The 17,883-nt window shown below is 47.8% G+C and overlaps 1 non-coding gene across 1 annotated transcript; it reads left to right on the plus strand.

The window, feature by feature from the left end:
- The first annotated feature begins 17,367 nt into the window (after positions 1–17,367).
- On the plus strand, positions 17,368–17,429 carry LOC138374024 (U7 small nuclear RNA). The gene has a single exon (XR_011231310.1). It is a non-coding gene; the product is annotated as a U7 small nuclear RNA (small nuclear RNA).
- The last annotated feature ends 454 nt before the right edge of the window (positions 17,430–17,883 follow it).

A 17,883-nucleotide genomic window follows, 5' to 3' on the forward strand; every position in this document is an offset into this window, starting at 1 on the left:
ACCATAGTCCGTGGCTAATAGTGGGAGTTCAAGAAATATTTGTTGAATAAACAAGTAAATGAATGAGTAAATGCACAAAACTTTGGCGCCCCTCTCTCTACCCCCACCTTCAGGCAGCCACCAAACCCTCTTGATTCATCCTCCTTAACACCTTTTGCATTCATTCCCTTCTCCCACCATGTCCCCCACTACCAGTACTCTGTCTCTTATTAATTCATTCAACACGCATGCACTGAGCACCCAGGGCTGGGCAGCATGCTGGTCCCTGTGCCACTGCTCACGACTCTGATTTTGGGTGCTCACCAGGGCTCTGAGGAGCTCTTTCTCGGTCTGGAATTCTGGAATTCCACATCTAGAAAATTCCCACTTTTAATGGATGATTCCCATACCCTTCCCAGTCAGCCAGCCACTCTGTCCCGTGTCTGGCCCCATCTCTCCATTGTCACAGCTCATATCCAAGCCTGAGCTACCATCTTTTTTGGCCTCCCTACCTCTACCTTTGTCCCCCACAGTTCTCCACCCAACAGCACGAGTGACCTTTTAAATCATAGATCGGATCATATTGTTCCCCTGCTTAAGAGGCTTCAGTGATTGCCCATTGCCTTCAGGATACTCCAGACTCTGTGGTGCAGCCTCCAAGGCCCAGGAGATCTGGCCTACGATGACCTCACCTCCTTATCGCCCACCTATTCCATGGTCTGTGTGCCCCGGCTTCCTCTACACCAGCTACCTTCCCTGGACGTGGCCTCCCTCTGGCCTCTGCCTTTTCTCCCAGCCTCCCTTCTGCCTGGGATGCTCCTCCCCCTCATCAACTTAGAAAACAGCTCAAGTATCCCCTCCTCCAGGGATCTGTGTCCTTGGGCTTCCCACTCACAACCCTCTGAGCACCCATAATTGCCCATTGTCCTTGTCTGTGGCCAGGCCTGTGACCACCAGATCAGGCACAGGTGGGGCTTCAGGGAGCAGATGGAACACCTGGGAGCGCACCTGGCTCTCTCCCCTTGTCCGGGGGCCTTGCCGGAAGGGCATCGAGGGCCACAGGGTGCTGGAGCCCTCCCAGGCCCCTCCCTGCCAACCAGTGAGCTGGGCAAGGAAGGACACAGCTGAAAGCCACTTCCCAGAGGAGACACTTGAGGCTCAGCGAAGGCAGCGACCTCTCATGTTCACATAGTTAAGAAGGGCAGACTTGGAGCTCCAGCTCGGCTCCCTGTGTTGCATCAGTCCTGCCCCGTTTGAGTCAAGCAAGCTTCAGTCCCCGAATTCATCCTCTGCCCAGGGATGGGCTGGGGGCTGGGGCACCGCAAGGAATCACAGCACTTCTCACCTCGGGAATTTGCATTTTCCGGGGAGTGGACTCAGGCCTGAGAAAAATCCCTTGAACAGACAGCAGAGGGTGGTGAGAGCCACAGTGAACCGTGGGTCCTCACACATGGCACTGCGAGTTCCACTTTTGGAAGTAATGCAGTTCAAGTCCAAAAACCCAAAAAAACCAAGTCTTCCCTCACCTCCTCCCACAGCCCCCGTGGATTACAGCTGTCTGGTGTGCAACTTCCGCCCGCCCCCCAGCTTTCTGTGAAGATGTAGAATAGAAGCCTGCCCTGTACACACTATGCCTTTGGCCACATCATCTTTCATTCAGTTGCCAGGTATGCAGCAAACATTCGTGGAATGTCTGCTGTGTGCCCGGCCTGCCCTGGGGGAGCAGAGGTGAGGACTCCCCAGTCCCTGCCCACAGGCCGCATAGTCAATCAGAACAGGTACATCCCCAAGTCTCTGCACCTCCTGTATCACCAGTGATGAGAGTATGTGTGTATGTGAGTATGTGTGACTGTGTCTTTGTACATGTTCCCATGTGAGTGTATGCAGGTTAGGAAGGGCTTTGTGGGGAAGGGGCCCTTAGCATGGCTAGTTGTTGGGGCTCCTCCCTAGGTGGGCAGAGGGTAGGTCCTAGGAGGAGCGTCAGAGGCAGGGAGAGCAGTGGAGTTCAAGGCACAGGAGGGAGAAGCGGCCGCCTTTTTTGGATAGGAGCAAATCTTCACGTGGCTGGAGAATTGCATGTGTATGTATTGGGAAGGGGCTGGTCACGAGGGGCCTTGGGCGCTGGCTCAGGAACATGGATTTTACCCTCTGGGTGATGGGGAGCCTGGGCTTTAAGCTGGGTAATTCTGTGGTCATATCCGCACTTCGCAACGGTCTTTCGGCATTGTGTGTGTGTGTGTGTGTGTGTGTGTGTGTGTGTGTGTACTGGGGGAGGCAGCAGGCAGCAAGCAGGCTGGTGCCATCTCTAGCCAAGTTGACAGTGGCCTGGGGCAGGGTGGGGGCAACAGGGATAGAGAGAAGGAGACATTCAAGAGATGTTCAGGAGGCTTCGTGACTGACAGGATGAAGGGTCTGGAGAGAGAGAGGTACCCTGGATGATGCAGGGGCTTTGGGCCTGGGCCATGGGTGGGTGGCAGGGAAGCCTGGAGGATCAGGTTAGGGGGAAAGTGACATGGTCAGTTTGGGCAGATGGTGCCTGAGGGTTCTGGGGACCATCCAGAAGGAGGCGTCCAGAAGGCAGCTGGATATGTGGGTACAGGAGAGAGGGGTCTGTGCTACAGAAAGCTTTTGGAGGGGACAGTGGTCAACTGGATCACCAAGAGGTCAAGTGCAGAAAGGCCAACAGTGCCTGCCAGAGCACTCCAGGGCATGGTGGGGCAGAGGCAGGCTTGAGAGGGGGTAAGTGTGGGGCTCCTGCATATGCCCGACCTCCCACCAACCTCCACAGCCCTCCACTCCAGCTTGGACCCTACTTCCCATCGTGTGTATCAAAGGGCAGGGGCCAGGGATGCTGCCACAGCTGCCAAGTCCTGGCTTTACCACTCTCACCTTGTGGTTCCCGGAGCCACTTTTCCTTTCTGATGCTTTGACTGCACTCATCCATTCACTCATTAAAGCTGCCATTTGCAGAGGGCTCCATCTCCTGCGTAATCAACACAAGGCAAATGTAAACAACAAGAGACACTTTTGTTTTGCCTCTGAGGTGAGCAGCGATGAACATGATGTGTGACTGGACACCTTCAAGAGGGTGGGAATTGATTTGTGTGTTTAAAAATAGTTTTTCTAGCATGTATCAGGATGCCAAGTGCAAACCTCCCTTTCACCCTGCCATTCCACCTCAAGGAATTTATCCCAAGAAGTAGCTGTTGCATCAGGAAAAGCTCTGTGCCTGAAGATGTTAACTACTGGCGTGTTTAGCCAGAAACGAAAGGACAGCACAGTCCATCAGTGGACACAGAGGGCTGAAGGAGGTTCACACGGGCCTGAGATACTCCGTGGCCGTGGCAGTGGATGTCAGGCTCTGTTCCTGGCACCATTCTGGATGCTGGGGACACAGTGGCAGACCAGATCAGCAAGGTTCCTGCTCTCAAGGGGTTTTCATGCCAGCCAAAGAAGACAGACAATAAATGAGTTAGTGTATAAATGAGATGATTTCAGAGAGAGGGAGGGAGGAGAGCTGTGAAGAGGGCAAACCAGGGAGATGTGGTTTGGAGTGAAGGGCCTGAGAGTGGTCAGGGTCACTCTTTGAGGCAGTGACATTGGAGCTGCGACCTGAATGACAAGAAGGAAACAGTCATGGAAGAACCCAGAAGAGTGGAACAGCAGAGGGAACAGCAAAGGTGATGGCTAGGAGGGAGGTGAGAGGGAGCTCGCTGTAGTTGGGTCGTGTAGGCTGCAGGAGAGGAAAGGATGTGGGTCTGAGAGGTGAGCAGGGTGAGGTCAGGGAAGGGGCGAGGGTTTTATATCTCTGAAGAGGGAAAGGTGCTCAGCAGCGTAAACACAGTGGAGTGGGGAAAGCTCCAGAACAGCCTGTGTAGCAGGAGTCAGACCTGCTGACCCCTGGGGGCCGTCAATACCACCCCTGCAGCGGCAGTGACCGTCATCTCTGGGCATTGTAATTTCTCTTGGTTTTATTTTCTTCTTTGTATTTACTTATACAAATAGTGGTTTGCAATGAACATGACATCGCTTTCAAAAGCAACGTGGCCATTGCTTATTGCACCATCTCCAGGCTGGCCTCTGCACCCAGGAGGTGTAAGTTTCTAGACTCTGTCATCATGCAGCCTGAGGCTGGGCTGTGCCTCTGCCATTGTCCCTGCTAGTCCAGCTTCAGCCTCCAGGGGTAGCTGTGAGCAGGGCCGTGCTGGGCTGGCCTGGGCAAGGGGTGGGGTGACTGTGTCCTGCGGGCTGGGCTGGGCGTCCTTCCTTCCTTCCTGGCTCCCTTCTCTTAAGGGACAAATGGGAGGGATGTCCTTGCCTCTCCCAGATCATGGGATGAGCTGCTCCCCTGGGACCCTTTCAGGCCTCCTGACAAAGGCTGCAGTGTCTGGTGCATAGTTTATTTCTGTGAGTTCCTACCGCTAGGAGAACTGCTCTGACAGAGACTTGGAGGGTGTTGTGGTAGGGGCTATGCAGGCCACTGGGCACCTGACAATTCTTTCTTCCCATCAGATGATGACCTGGAGCTGAAGATCCCCAAACTGACCCCTGCTCTGCCCCGACTAAGCCCAGGAAGTACAGAGATGGTCTTTGGCGCCACCGTGTGGGAAATGTGTGCACTGCAGTTACAAACTTCGCAGAACACCACCACCTCTATCTCGGGAGTGCCTTGTCGCCCCACTCCTGTTTTCATGAAGGGACAATCGCTGTAGAATGCAGTGCATGACCTGTTCAGTTCTGTGCGGAGGCCCTGCTCACGCTCTGACCTGGTCTCAGATCATGGACCCTGGGAACCCCACCACCACCATTCAAACCTCTTCCACACCCCAGAACCTCTTCAGGAGGGCCAAAGTCTCCCTGTCTCTCCACCTCTCAGTCTTCTCCCCTTTGACCTGTTCCAGGTGTGTTGGACAGAGCTGATCCTGCCCCTCTTCTGAAGCTCCCTTTGCTTCCATGACTGCTCCTCCTGGGTTTCTAGTGGCTTCCCTGGCTATCTGTCTTCATGCTCCTCGTTGGGCTCCTCGAGGGCTGGGCCCCCTTCCCTCATTTGTGGTACTTCTCTCTTGGGCATTTGACAACTTCAGAACAAGTTTCTGTCCCCACAGTGATGCCTTGAGTCTCAGTCCCCACATCTGTTGCTCCATTTCCTGCCTTGGGATGATCCTTGGGCACCCCAAACTTGTTGTGTAAAGTCATCCCCATTCCCTCTCCTGCATACTCATCCTCTCCTGCATACTCATGTGACCTTTCCCCAGAGCTTCCCCTGACACCCCATCAGTCACCTAGTGGGCCCCCCCCCATCTCCACAGTCCCACCTTCCGCCAGACTACTGCCTGCACCTCCTGCCTGGCCTCTTAGCGTCCTCAGTTCATCCTGCCTGGTCCATTGTCCACAGGGCAGTGATGGCCTCTGCCTCTGGGACCCTGTTCCTCCTCACTTCCCCGCTGGCCCCTCATTTCTGGCCAGTTCCTCCCTAGAAGGGACTAGCTCCAGCTGAACATCTGTGTGTCCCCTGAATACACCCTGCTGTCCTGTGCCTCCCGTCTTTGCACCGGCTCATCTGTGCGTCTGGACACTTTTTCTTCTTTCCTTCACCTGGGTAACTCCTGCTCCTTCTCTAGGTCTCAGCTCAGACACTAATCCGTTGGGATAGCTTCCCCGGCCCCCAGGCTGAGTCAGGAACCTCTTCTTTATTCTTACAATGCCCTGTGCTTCCCCCATCACTGCCCTTGTCTGCCTCCCCTTCCCAAAGGGCCACCTGCTTCTGCCCAGAGCACCACATACCAAGGCCAGGTTCAGGATGGAGTCACCTGACTCCATGCCCAAGTCCCAGACTCAAAACCATCTCAAAACCCATCGAGTTCCAGAGAGAACAAGGCCACGCCTGAAGGTCACCACATGAACCTGTGGCCAGGCTGGCATGGGACCCGAGATTCTTACCTTCCCCGCAAGGGCTCCCTTGCTTTCCCAGATGCCATTGTGAGCTGAGTCAGGATCCTTGAGGGCCTCAGCCAGAAGGGAATTGGTGGGCTCTTGTCCTGGAGGCAAGGCAGCCACCAGCCCAGGTTCTCCAGAGCCCATGGTGCCGGTAGGGGCTGTCCCAGGAAGCCGAGAGGGCCAGTGTGCGGGTGACCCCAGGTCAGCACATCTGGTGAGTGGACTTAATGAGACTCCGTCTCCCACAGGGCTGCGCAGTGGGAGTGCCTGCCTACATGTCATGCAGGGAGGGCCCGAATTCCTGAAGGGTGGTGGTGGCAGGTGTTAGGGTCCCGGGGTTAATTATTGCCAACGTCACACAGAAGAAAATGTGCTGAGGAGGGACCTCCCCTACCCGCCTCGGCTTCCCAGGGCACTGGTCTCACCAGGACTTGTCCTGGCCCCCACCAGACTGAAGTCTAAAGGTCATCCCTGTATTCCTTCAGGGCCCAGTGCCCCTTCTCTACTCCAGCCCCTAGGGAGTCCTGGCTCTTATCTGAAACTGCTTTTTCGTCCCACCCCTGGGTCTTTGCTCCTGGTGTGCCCTCTGCCTGCTCCAAGGGTGGGCCCAGCTCATTTGCTCAGGGAGCTCAGTAAACGCTAAGGAACTGCACTGCTTTGTAAATAAATAAAAAGTGCCAAACAGGCTGCCTGGCACTTAGGAGATGACTCCCTTCTACCCTACCAAGTTTGCTAAGCAAACAAATAACCCAGAATAGAATAGAAAGAACCCATCCAGTCTTGTCTTGTGCCTCTGTTCCCCAAACTGCTCTCCTTTCGGTTCTTGGGAACAGCACTGCTCTCTATTCTAGGCCCCTGCCTGAAATTCAACCTGACCTTCTTTTTATCTGAACAATGCTCCCCTAGGTGTTAGAGAGGCTGCTCCCCTAGGTGTTAGAGAGGCCTTCCAGGACCCTCACAGTGGCCCCACACTCCCAAACCTTCCTTCTCACTAAACACAGTGGATGATTGCTCCATGGCTGTGAGCTCGGGCTGGGGGTGGGGACCATGGTGCTTGATTGCCACTCCATGCCCGGTGCCTTCCACAGGAACAGGATGGGTGCTCAGTGAGTACCTATTGGATTATGGATGACTGGAGACCTTGGGCACTGGGGTATGTCTTCCCTCTCTGAAGCTGCCTGGGTACCTTGCTGAGTGGGTGCCATTTTAGTCGGTTGTTCTAAATTGTCTAAAGGCACAGGCTCTCTTTAACTTGAGCTGTCTGGTTCCTTGATATTTCGCTAGACTTTCTCACTGTTGTTTTTCTTCTTGAATTTCCACAAGAGCATAGCAGCTTGACAGTTTCACACTAAAACTGAAAAATTTCCCCAAGATTCTTCCTTGCATGTTTTCTGGAATCTGCTTTCCATCTCTCTTGGCTTATAAAGCCAGTGATTCATTTATCAAGCCAGGAATCTCTTCTCCACTGGGATTTCTTACAGGAAACCTGAGAGCAGCAAGTGACATCGTTTTTCACCCCCCACCACCCTCCCTTGTTTCTGGAATTTCTTATCTAAAACCTCAGATTTGTTGTATCATGAGAGGCATTGTTAGTTTTTTCCTTGATTTAGGCAGCCCTCATTAAACCATGGCCCCACCCCTAGGGGCTGACCCCATGGCCTTTGCAGAGCTTCCAAGGCCCCCCGACCTCCAACCCCTGCAAAGACACAAAATCCCTTTGTTTCCTTACTAAGTCTCCACATAAGGACAACCTCTGGCTCTCCCTGGGTATCTAGAAAACTATAGAAATATTTCTAATGTACTTTCAAGATGCCAAGGCTTGCGCGAGCGCACACACACACACAGTTTCTAATTTCTAATAATTTTTAAATGTTCAAATGCAAATTATAGAGTCTGAAGTCTGCACACAGTCAGCCTTCATATCAGTGTCCCTGGAGGAGTTTTTGACCTGTCAAATGAGAGGGAATCATGCAGATGCTGCCCACAGTCAGCCAGATGGCCTGAGTGTGTGTGTGTGTATGTGTGTGTGTGTCTGTGTGAACTTTAACGGAACCTGTGGCAGCCAGCTGGGAGATGGGGTGGGATTTTAGGGACTGCTGATGCACCCGATGGATGAATGGGGGGTAATATCTCAATGAGGGTGGGCGACATCTCAGTGGGTGTTTAAGAGGCTGGGCATGTCGTCGTGTTGAGTTCCTGAGGGTTGTCACAAAGGCATTGCTTGAATAAAAAATGTTTTGCAAATGCGTCAGTGAAATGAAGAAGAATGATGGCATGTGGATTATGAATTAACCAGGCTTCAGTGAGGTTTGAAAAACAACTTTGGAGGAGTTCACTAACTCTTCTCATCGTCATCACCATCATCATCAGTAATGCACAGTAATAACAGCCACCATTTTTGAGGACTTAGTATGTGTCAGACACAGCTATCAGCCCCACCCCCACCACACACACACTTGAGTATCATGGGGTCTGCAAGTCAAGGCTGACTCATTGCCTGAGGGTCCTCTGCTCTGCCCTGGACACTTTACCCAGGACATAAATTGTGGGACTCAGTACAAAATGAAAGTGCAAAGTACCTTGACCAAAATTATTGTGATTTCAAGATGGCAACAGCAGAGCATAGAACAATCACAGTACCTTTTTGAGCATGGAGCCCTGTGTGACTAGACAGATCTCAGGCCCATGAAGCTGGTCCTGCTTTCACCACTGAATTATACCCAGATGGCTAAACCCAGATGATCTTTAACGGAGAGATTCCACATACTTGTCCCAGGGTGTGGTCTGTCCTCCTGGAAGCCAGTTGTGCACCTGTCTGGGGGGCTCTGTCTGTGCAGTGTGACTGCTGTTGATCGACTGTCCTTAGTGTGTGTATGTGATTAATGTCATGGCTTCTATGTCTTGATGTTTCTGACTGATGTTGACCACCTATGGAGGGATCTGTTTTATTGCATTCAAGTCAGACTCCAGGAAGCAGAGCTAGGCACCCAGCTTGGAGGAATTCTGCATAGGGCTGGGATTTTTCAGGAGACTGAGCAGTAGCCCTGAGACGGGGGCAGAGCTGTAGGGCCATAGCCGTGAACAGGCAAGACCCAGTGAGAGGTTCTGGGAAGTTTAGAAAGAGGAGCAGATGTGAACATGCAACCACAAGGGGGCGTGCATTTACTTTCTTTCAATTAAAAAACAAAAACAAAAGTTTTTATTATAAAAGCAATGTGTGCTCATTACAGAAAATCAGGAAATAGGCCAGGCGCGGTGGCTCACGCCTGTAATCCTAGCACTCTGGGAGGCCGAGGGGGTGGATTGTTTGAGCTCAGGAGTTAGAGACCAGCCTGAGCAAGAGTGAGACACCGTCTCTACTAAAAATAGAAAGAAATTATCTGGACAACTAAAAATATATAGAAAAAATTAGCCGGGCATGGTGGCGTAGTGCCTGTAGTCCCAGCTACTTGGGAGGCTGAGGCAGGAGGATCGCTTCAGCCCAGAAGTTTGAGGTTGCTGTGAGCTAGGCTGACGCCACGGCGCTCTAGCCCAGGCAACAGAGTGAGGTTCTGTCTCAAAAAGAAAAAAAAAAAAAAAAAAATTAAAAAATTAGAAAATTAGGAAATAAAAGTAAGCAACAAGAAGAAAGAAAAAGGCCAGGCATGGTGGTTCACGCCTGTAATCCTAGCACTCTGGGAGGCTGAGGCAGGAGGATCTCTTGAGCTCAGGAGTTTGAGACCAGCCTGAGCAAGAGCAAGACCCAAAACGGAAAAAATTTCTGTCCAAAATAGAAAAAATTAGTCAGGCGTGGTGGCTCACGTCTACCATACCAGCTACTCAGGAGGCGGAGGCAGGAGGATTGCTTGAGCCCAGGAGTTTGAGGTTGCAGTGAGCTATGATGACACCACTGCATTCTAGCCCTGGCAACAGAGGGACAGAGCAAGACTCTGTCTCAAAAAAAAAAAAAAAAAAAAAAGAAGAAGAAGAAGAAGGAAAAAGCCAAACACCATATAGGGATGGATAGATAAATGATAAGCAAGTGTAATAGATACTTAATGATAGAATTTGGGTGGTGAGTATATTCATGTTCACTATGAAATTTTTTCAACTTGACTATTTGAAAATTTATATAATAATATGTTGTAAGAAAAACACCCATAGGGCTACTCAGTGAGAGAAAACTAAGTTTAATATGCCCTTATAGAGTCTCCTTCAAGATCTTCTTTTATGCTACTACAGACATATGAATATTTACATATATCTTTTGGTTTTGTTTTTAAATTTAACCTATTTATTGGATTGTAATGTACTTATAAAAAGTGCATATATCATAATTTTCACTAATTGAGCACATACTTATGTAACCAGCACTGGTGCCCAGAGCCCCCTCCTTGTACTCTCTTCCAAGTACTTATGCCCAAGAATGACTACTGTCCTTGATTCTAGCAGCAGAGATTATTTATTTATTTATTTTTTTAGAGACAGGGTCTCACTCTGTTGCCCAGACTGGAGTGTAGTGTTGTGATCATAGCTCAATGCAGCCTCAAACTCCCTGGCTCAAGCGATCCTCCCACCTTGGCCTCCCAAAGTGCTGGGATTACAGACATGAGCCACTATGCCTGGCCTATCACCTTTAAATATTGTGTCAGCTATAGGTTTTTTATATGTGTCCTTTATCAGACTGAGGGAATTCTCTTCTATTCCTAGTTTGCTGAGAGTTTTAAATCATGAGTGGATGTTGCTTTTGTCCAGTGCTTTTTCTGTATCTGTTGAGATAACTAGATACAGCGTCAAGAATATGACCCACAAAAGAAAAAATTGCTAAGTTGGACTTCATCAGAGTTAAAAAAAAACAAAACAAAACTACCTTTGCAAAATACACTGTTAAGAGAATGAAAAGATAAGCCACAGACTGGGAGAAAATATTTGCCAATCACATATCCAAGAAAAGACTGATGACTCTATAAGAAAAATTAAACTCAACCATAAGGAAACAAACACACAGCTTAAAAATGGGCATATGATTTGAATAGATACTTCACCAAAGAAGATATATAGATGGCACATAAGCACATGAGAAGATGTTCAGCATCATTAGGCATTAGGGAAAAAGCAAATCAGTCTAAAGCACAACTATTAAAATAGAAAAAAAAAAAAATTACCAGCAATACCAAGTGCTGGAAAGAATGCAGAGCAACTGGAACGCTCGCACATTGCTGGTGGGAATGTAAAGTGGCACTGCCATTTTGGAAAACAGTTTGTCAGTTTCTATTAAACATATGAACCAGTGATTTAAATCCCAGGTATTTACCCGAGAGAAGTGAAAACTATGGTTCACAAGAAGACCAGTGTGCAAATATTTATGGCAGCTTTATTCATATTTGCCTAAAACTATCCATTCGACTAGTGAATAAAGAAAGTGTGATGCATCCAGAAAATGAAATACTACTTAGCAGTAAAACAGAATGTGTCGACACAGATGATGACATGATTAAATCTCAAATGCATTATGCTAAGTGAAAGAAGTCAGATTCAAAAGGTGACAAATGTTATTTTATTTGCATGTCATTATGGAAGATGCAACACTGTATAGGGACAGAGAATGTATGAGTTGATGGTAGTGTTTAGGGATGGGGGAGTGTTGATTACAAAGGGATGGACAGAGTATTGGGGTGACAGAGCTATTTATTATCTCCATTATGGTGGTAGTTACAAGACTCTGTTCATTAGTGAAAATGAGTTGAATAGTTCATCAAAATGAATTAATTTTATCATATGTAAATTTTTTTCAAATCCCCCTTTCAGGAGTAGGAATGCTTCTAGTCTTGCAGGAAGAGCCTGCAGGTGGCTGCTTCTCTAAGGCGCTTGAAAACAGAAATATCTTAACAGTACACTCACCTCTTCCCTGGCTGAGTTGGAATCAGGAGGAAACAGTCACAGTCCAGAGAGGGAAAGGGATCCAGAGAACAGAGAACGGGAAGGGTCTGTGGCCCAGAATGGCCGAGGAGGCCCCTGGCTGTCCTGAGGGACGAGGTGAGCAGGGGTGTCATACCACCACCAGGGACAGTGAGAAGTCCACGGGAGGAGGAAGGGGCCTATCAGAATCTCAGGACAGTCACGTGCTCAGGGCAGTCACACGTCACCACAAGGCCTTGTTTGAATCGTGTGGCCCTCCTTTGCAACCCTCAGTTTTCCTAAATACAGGCAGTGTGAGCCCACGGCTGGTGCTCAGTGAGAGCCACTTGTCCTCAGCCCTGGCAGATCCACGATGTGTATCCAAGCCTCCCTACTTCTCGTCCCTTTTCCAGACTCCCCAAAACCTGTCCCTCTCACATGGCTCTTCAGGGACCCATGTTGTTACCTTGAATCTTTGCATAGGCTACCTGCTATGACACATGCCCTATTCTTGGCAAACTCTCAATACTGTGCTGTTAAGTCTGGGTTGTGTTCTCTCCTCTGCCCTTCCACTGCCCAGGGGCCACTTGTCCTAACAATGCCCTCGCTGTGCAATACCAGGAGTGCCCGGTCCAAACCACCCATGAGCATCATCTGGGCCTGTGTTTCCTGGCTTAGTGGCCCCTGAAGTGCCAGGGACCCAGGAATCTTCGTGAGGTACTGAGGTTATTATTATTATTATTTTTTACAGGTATCCTATTTGAATGAAGGCCAAGGTCAGAGAGAAACTAGAATTATACAGAATTACGTGACAGTCTTACATACCTGAGTCCATGGACTGGCACTCCTATTTGCCATGTGTTTACAGTGAACTGCCTGTGTGTGTCCTTTGCCTATTGAGAGAAATAGATGGTATTTTTTTCTTGTTGATTTTTAAGAAATAAAGGAACTTGGCTGGCCTCATGGCTCATACCTGTAATCCCAGCACTTTGGGAGGCCAAGATGGGAAGATCACTTGAGGCCAGGAATTCAAGACCAGCCTGGGTAACATAGCGAGACCCCATTTCTACAAAAAATAAAATAAAATAAAATTAACTGGGCATGGCACCATGCTGAGGTAGGAGAATTGCTTGAGCCCAGGAGTTCAAGGCTGCAGTGAGTTATGATCATGCCACTGCACTCCAGCCTGGGTGACACAGCAAGACTCTGTCTCAAAAAAAAAAAAAAAAGAAAAGAAAAGAAAAGAAAAAAAGAAATAAAGCCCAGGCATGGTGACTCATGCCTATAATCCTGGCACTCTGGGAAGCTGAGGTGGGAGGATGGCTTGAAGCCAGGAGACTAGCCTGAGCAGGAACCAGACCCTGTCTCTACTAAAAATAGAAAACTTAGCTGGGTGTGGTGGTGTGGGCCTGTAGTCCCAGCTACTCCGGAGGCTGAGGCAGGAGGATTGCTTGAGCCCAGGAGTTTGAGGTTGCAATGAGGTGTGATGATGCCATTGTACTCTAGCCAGGGTGACAGAGTGAGACTCTGTCTCATAAAAAAGAAAAAAAAAAAAAAAAGAAAGAAAGAAAGAAAGAAAGAATCTTTTTGAGAAATAAAGGAAATGAGTCCTATGTGTTACATGTGGTAAACATTGCTTCCCAATTCGTTGTTTTCCAGCTGGTTTTGTTTAAACTCTTGGCCTGACAGTGCTCGGCTCTTTCTGCCCACGTGTCTGGACAGACTCACTCACTCACCTCAGGCAACATGCGCTGCTTCCTCCCCTGTGGCTGGGGGTGCAGCAGAGGGATGCCTGCTCTGCCCCAGAGCTGTGAACCCAAACCCAATTCAACCCTGACCCAACTGACCGAACCAGCCACAAACCCAGCCTTGACCCGATTCCAGCACAACCTTAGACCCAGCCCTGACCCCAGCCCCGGCTGTGGCAGCGGGTCCACACTGTTCTGGGCTGCCCTCAGTGGGGCCTATCAATCAGGCGTCCTTTCTTTAAACAAGACAGAGTCCAGCGTGCTCGAGTCTGGTTCCGGAGTGAAACTGGCAGAAGTAGGCTGAATCCTCAGCCTCACCTGAGCCGATTCCCTCCCTCCTCCTCCCTGGAGTTTGCGGCTGGCCACCAGCCTGTCCTGTCATTTCTGTCATCTGCCTAACTCCCTGCACGGAGATTCAACAGCAAGCCAGCTTCCAGTTCCTGCACTTCTGGCAAAACATCTTGCCTTTTCTTACCTATCAAAATGATGGAGTGACCTCAAAGGTACATTTGCAAAAGCCACCTTCCCATCCCATCACTGAAGCTTAACCACACAGCTTGCTGCCTCAGGGCCCCACACACTGTCACACTGATAGCAGGGTCCTACCCCTGCCTCCTGCATCACCTTAGTCAGTCAGAAAGTCAGGATAACTGCTGTTATTAAAAAACTATGCAGTGGGTATAAACTTTTACTCCAAATACCACTTTTGTGTAAGAAACATCATCTTTTCTCAAGTCACCCCAAATCTGAATCTGAACTCCCTTCTGCCAAGTAAGTAGAGTCATGCACCACTTAACAATGGGGACATATTCTGAGAAATGCATCATTAGGCAATTTTGCAATTATGCAAACAGAGACTGTACTTACACAAACCTAGATGGCATAGCCTACTATATACACTTAGGTTATATGGTATAGCCTATTTTAGCTACTAGGCTATAAACTTGTACAATGTGTCACTGTACTGAATATTGTAGGCAACTCTAACGCTATGGGAAGTACTTATGTATCTAAACATATCTAAAAGGTCCATTAAAAATATAGTATTATAAAGGACAGGCACAGTGGCTCATCCCTGTAATCCTAACACTTTGGGAGGCTGAGGTGGGAGGATTGCTTCAGCCCAGGAGTTCGAGACCAGCCCAAGCAACATAGAGAGACCCTGCTTCTACAAAAAATTAAAAAATTAGCCAGATGTGTTGGCATGCACCTCTAGTCCAAGCTGTTTGGGAGGCTGAGGTTGGAGGATCATTTAAGCCTGGGACTTTGCAGCTGCAGTGAGCTATGGTGACACCACTGCACTCTAGCCTGGGCAAAAGAGTGAGACCCTGTCTCAAAAAAATCCAAAAAACCACTATTATATCTTATGGCACCACCATGGTTTATGAAGTCCATAATTAACCAAATGTTGTTATGTGGTATATGATTGTATTGGGGTCCCCTCCCCTCCCCTGGCTGAGCAAGGACTCAGGTTTTGCTTGGGGCAGAGCTTCCTCTCAAATCTCTGTTGGCCACCATTTAGGATCTGTCACTGTCTGTGTTCACAAGGCCCTAGAAGGAGCTCAGGTTGGACACAGGACCTGGGTCAAGATTAGTGCCTAATTCGTAGGGTTCAGCCTTGCTGGGTGCACTTTGTACTCACTCCCCACTGAGGTCTTGCCACTGTTCTGGATACTGTGAGGGAGGGGACACTGCTCTCACCATTATGAGTGATGCCACCTGCCATACACTATTTGTTGTGCCAGTGACCATTCTGCCAAGAGGAATCCAAGAGTCTGTTTCTCCCTGGTTATCATACTTCTTGATCTTTGTCAACAGTCTAGGTAGGTGTTGGTCAACTATGACTCATGGCGAAATCTGGCCCACTGCTAGTTTTTGTACAGCCCATGAACTAAGAATGGTTTTTATATTTTTAAATGGCTGGAACAAAACCATATAAAGAATAATATTTTGTGATATGTGAGAATTATCTGCAACTCAAATTTCACTGCGCAGAAATAAAGTTTTAGTGGAACAAAGGCAGGCTCACTCATTTACTCATTGTCTATGGTGACTTTGGTGCTATAAAGTCAGAGTTGAGTAGTTGGGACAGAGGTTATAGGTGGTATTTTGGTCACTTCACACTGCTGCTCGGTGCACTACAAATTATACTTTTGCAATTAGAAATCAGCAACTTGGAGTGCCATGCATATAACCATACCGCCATATTACATTATGTTACGTTATGTTACTTTATGTTACATTACATTTCTTTCATTTCATTACCAATGCATATCCAATATGTCAAAACAGAAAAGAGGAAATGAATGAACTGTGAATTTCATGCTTTGAAGGCATAGTGGAGTGTGAATTATTTTGTTATTAAATTAAATGGAAAACCATTCTGTTTATTATGCAATGACCTGATAGCTGTGCGAAATGAACACAATGTATATCAATATTACCAGGCCAGGTGAGGTGGCTCACGCCTGTAATCCTAGCACTCTGGGAGGCTGAGGCAGAAGGATCGCTTGAGCCCAGGAGTTTGAGGTTGCTGTGAGCTAGGATGATGCCATGGCATTCTAGCCCAGGCTAGAACAGGGCGAGGTTCTGTCTCAAAAAAAAAAAATCAGTATTACTAGACTAAGCCCTCATCCCAATATTCTCAATTCACAGGAAAGTAATGGTAAAACAAACAAACACTTAGAAAATTTAAAATGGAATATCTCTTTACAGCAAAATTTCTTCACAAAAGTAAACAATGAAAATAAGACTACAACCAAAACAAGTTTCTGAGTGGTTCATTTGTTAGCCAAGCAAGGAAAGTCATCTCATGTTTGATTGCAGCAGCTGAAAAAAGATACTTAAATAAAATAATTTAATAATTCTTTTAAGAATACTAACTTTTTGGAAAGAATAGTTGGTCAAAGAGTTGAAGGCATTGGAAGCAACATCAATAGTCAATTAAAGAAAAGGCAAATGTCCATCAATTTCACTCCTAGGTATATACCTAAAAGAATTAAAAGCAGGGACATGAACAGATATCTGTAAACCAATGTTCACAGAAGCATTATTCACGATAGTCAAAAGATGGAAATAACCCACGTGTCCATCAACAGATGAATGGTTAAACAAAACGTGAACTATTAGCCAGTCATAAAAAGAAATGAAGTTCAAATACATACTAAAACATGCATGAATCTTGAAAACATTCTGCTAAATGAAATAAGCCAAATGCAAAAGGACAAATATTGTATGATTCCACTTATAGGAGACATCTAGAAAAGGTAAATTCATAAAGCCAGAAGGTAAAATAGAGGTCACCAGGGGCTGGGGAGACGGAGAAATGGGGAGTTGTTTAATGGATACAGGGTTTCTGTTTGAGATTGCTATGGACTAAATTGTATCCCCTCAATATCCATATGCTGAAGCCCTAACCCCCAATGTGATGGTGTGTGGAGATGGGTCCTTTGGGAGATAATTAGGTTTAGGTGAGGTTATGAGGGTGGGGCCTTCATGAGGATTCATGCTGTTATAAGAAGAGACACCAGCTCTCTCTGCCATGTGAGGACAGCCACATGCAAGCCACAGAGAGCCCTCACCAGAAACTGGCCCTGAAGTCACCCTGATCTCAGATTTCCATCCTCCAGAACTGTAAGAAGATAAATTTCTGTTGTTTAAGATGCCAGTCTAAGGTATTTTGTTATGGCGGCCCGAGCAGACTAACACAGGAATGATGAAATATTTTCCCCAAAGTGCTAGGATTAAGGCATGAGCCACTGTGCCTGGTTACTGTGAGAGAGGGGGCACCACAATAAAAAAATTATTAAAAAAAAAAAAAAGAAGATAGTCTTACAGCTCTTTTAGAATTTGCCTAGCAGGTTTTCTGGTCCTCACCGGAAGATCCCTTAATAAAAAAAAAAAAAAGATGGATTTGAACCCCAGATCCCTTCCTCAGCTCAATCCACATGGGGCTGCCCTTCTCCCACCTCAGCAGATGATAGAGAAGACAGTGTCTCTAGACTGAGGGACATCAAGAAGTTAAGGATCAGGTTATCGTCCTAAAAGCTCAAAGATTGAAAAGTTTATATACTGAATATGTAGACATCCCTGTTGTTCCCTAGGAATGATCTAGAATGCCAACAGACAGCATATACCTGCAGGCAGGAGAGACCTCAAGAGAAAAGACCTAAATATATTGACATCAAGCAGAGTGGGGAGGAAAGGAGGTTCTAAAGGAAATGACCACTCAGGTCATACTACACTGAAATCATGAACAAGCTCTATTCAATGTTCACTCCTCCCAATCGGTTTTTAGGACCTGACTCTTCTACATAAGCAAACAACCAACAACCAGAAGACT

This window comes from Eulemur rufifrons, chromosome 23 (assembly GCF_041146395.1).
Source record: "Eulemur rufifrons isolate Redbay chromosome 23, OSU_ERuf_1, whole genome shotgun sequence".
In the NCBI taxonomy this organism is placed as follows: Eukaryota; Metazoa; Chordata; class Mammalia; order Primates; family Lemuridae; genus Eulemur; species Eulemur rufifrons.